The sequence below is a fragment of the Vigna umbellata genome, chromosome 2 (assembly GCF_029865625.1).
Source record: "Vigna umbellata cultivar VRB3 chromosome 2, Vumbellata_1.0, whole genome shotgun sequence".
Lineage (NCBI taxonomy): Eukaryota > Viridiplantae > Streptophyta > Magnoliopsida > Fabales > Fabaceae > Vigna > Vigna umbellata.
The window spans coordinates 16834787-16837936 of NC_142166.1; the positions used below are offsets into that span (position 1 = coordinate 16834787).

The following is a 3150-nucleotide window of genomic DNA, read 5'->3' on the forward strand; positions in this document are numbered from 1 at the left end:
TTAAAACAAAACCACCATAAGTGAATTAATCTATGCAGCCCCCAAAATGCTATCTTGGCAGCCAACTCACTACAAGAAAATCAAGCACATTTCAAAGTTTGATATCTTACAAAGATGCATTGTACTTCACTTTTAAATTTAGATTAAGTATGATTTACATTATTGAATATATTGATAATTAGTTCTTTTTTTTTAATGATGAAAAAAGTTTATGTATCTGTCTTTTCCTTTTTTCTGGTGACTATGCCTCCCTGCAGGTGCTATCAAAGAAGCAAACAATACATTAAGGAGCGATAATGTTAATGCAACAAAAGAGGGTGTCAAACCCATCCTCCAAGCTCATCAACACAAGCTTCAGAATTTTCTGTGACAAATCAGCCCATCTTGCTGCAATACTCTTGCAGTATCTCACTGTTTCAAACCATACAAGGAAACAAGATTATTCTTTTGTTGACTGAAAAATCAAGCATCATAGAAAAACATAGCAATGTGATTGTTCCAAATAAGGTTATCTATCGATAATAGGTGATTCGGCAATGAAAGTTTCCCATTATGTACTTTCCCATAATCCAAAAACTAAGAATCACATAATCAAAAAGCCAAAATGTCATTTCAATAAAAAATGACTTTCTTCAATCTTAATAGCAAACATCGTTTCAATTTGACCAAACTTTGCAAGCCAAGAAATATTGTACTAAAACTAGATTTTTCATTCTTAAGACTAGGAGAAATTACGAACCTAGCTGATTGATTGCCTTACCCGTACATACAACCAATTTTTAATCAAGTAATTCAACAATTATAACTAAGGATGTTATTAAATTTCAATCAAACGCATATTATAGGCACAACAGTAGTTCAAAAACCAGACAATTGAATACAAGCACCCTAGTCTCACATCAATAAAAAGAGAAAAAAAATATAAAGTGAACCAGCGTATGAACCTGGTGCCATTCCAGCAGTACCAAAGTACAAATTATGGTTGCTTACTTGATGTGATAATCACCAATTATTTGTAACAATCACGAGCCAAACACCAAGTTGTACACAAGTTAAACTTATTTCTCGGTTTTCATTCCCTCTATTCTTCTTTCCAAAACCCTCTATATTTCTCTTCAAAATAAAACACAAACATAAGAACACGGAACAACCCTTTTAGAGACGCGACTTAGGGCTACATATTTTGAACACCGAATGAGCAAAGCAAAAGAAAATATCAAACAAAGAATAGAGTTCTAGAACGATGGTACCTCAGGAACAAACGTAAATGATTCCTCTCTGCCTGTGAGTGCGAGCTTCGTCATCTACTGGTCCACACAACCGCCGCTTCAGCTTCGTCTGCCCATGGTTCTGAGATCGAATCTGAAAGAGAAATGGAAGATGAACAATAGAAAGGGGAAATGAAAGAAATGAATGAGAATAGAAAATGAAAGAAGGAATAAAGGAAGAAGACGAACGAGGAGGACGATAGCTTTAAGAGGGACGAAGCTCTAGCAGTCTGAAATTTTGAGAGAGGAAGAGGTTTGGAGGGAAAGATGGTGAGTAAAAAAAATTGGGAGGATATGTTTACGCACAGATGGCTAGAAAAAAAAATTTAAGTGTAACATTTTGGGGGAAAACTTTAGGGTGAAATTTTAAGTGAGAAAAGATGTAAAAAATGTATTATTATCTGAAAAGGTTATAAACCCCTTTAGAAAATAACTAAAACCCCACTGTTATTGTGAGTTAGATAGTTCAACATAATTATCTTGGTTTAATCCTTTACTACATCCCTATTTATGTACGAATGTCTCAATTGGGTCCTCGTTTTTTAAAGTGTATCAAAATGGTCCTTAATTTTGAAAATTGAGTCCTTTCCGTTAAGTTGGCTGGACGGCGTTAAAAAAATTGATGAGTGGATGCTGAGATGACGAACAGACGCTCGTCCACCAGCGAACGAACGCTCGTCCACCAGCGAACGAACGCTCGTCCACCAGCGAACGAACGCTCGTCGACCTCTTACTGTTGGACGACCGTTCGTTCCACACTGGACGACCGTTCGTTCGGTGGTCGACGAACGTTCGTTCGCTGATGGACGAGCGTTCGTTCGCTGGTGGACAAGCGGTCGTTCGTCATCTCAGCATCCACTCATCAATTTTTTTAACGCCGTTCAGCCAACTTAACGGAAAGGACTCAATTGATATCAATTTTCAAAATTAAGGACCATTTTGATACACTTTAAAAAACGAGGACCCAATTGAGACATTCGTACATAAATAGGATGTAGTAAAGGATTAAACCAATTATCTTCAATCATGTGTTTGTGAAATAACTCCCACTAAATAACATTTTTTTAGTGAAAAAAAAAAAACAAATAAATAAATTCGTCAAAAAAATTATATAGAGAAATAAATAAATAATAATTTTAAAGATATGATGTTTGTTACATAATAAAATTTACTTAATAATTTTATATAAAAACTATACTTTTATTAATAAAATAATAAAACTCCATTTTTAAATATTATCTTTACTTTAACTCTAGTCAGTCTTAACACAATTGTATTTACACAATGAAAATATTTTAGAACATGACAATAAATTAAAAATACTAAAAAGTTAATATACAAAACAAAAGGAACATGCGAAAGATCAACTCCTTCCTGTTTACATTGTCTGTTTTATCCAAACTCCATATTTCAATTTTTATCCTCTAAAACTAAAAATAACAAACTAAATTCATATGATTTTACCAATTCTTCTAAATTTAAAAGATACTTCTTTTATATTTATAAATTGGAATCACATAACCAATACAAAAGGATAATAAGAGAAAACAAACTAATTTAATTCATATATAAACACAAAATAAAGAAACAAATGGTTGAGAAAAAAGAAAAAAAAACTTGTAAAAAAAAAGTAGGAAAAATGTTGTATTTGACTCCAATATTTATAATTAATATATATATATATATATATATATATATATATATATATATATATATATATATGTGTGTGTCATTGTCAGACCTCGGAAAAACGCACCAAAACCCCACCTGTTAGTCTGAAATATTACACCCAAAATCTGTCTAATCTCATTAAAAACGCACTCCCAAACTCTGCACACTGACACCAGGTGTCAAGAATGGAAGGTTCGAAAATCAGTAGTGG

At 32.8% G+C, this 3150-nt stretch overlaps 1 long non-coding RNA gene across 1 annotated transcript; it reads right to left on the reverse strand.

The window, feature by feature from the left end:
- On the reverse strand, window positions 1-1603 carry LOC148203520 (uncharacterized). Its single transcript, XR_015784251.1, has 3 exons — window positions 1458-1603; window positions 1251-1362; window positions 1-411 (listed from the first exon to the last, which is right to left on the reverse strand). It is a non-coding gene; the product is annotated as an uncharacterized LOC148203520 (long non-coding RNA).
- Between the last annotated feature and the right edge of the window lie 1547 nt (window positions 1604-3150).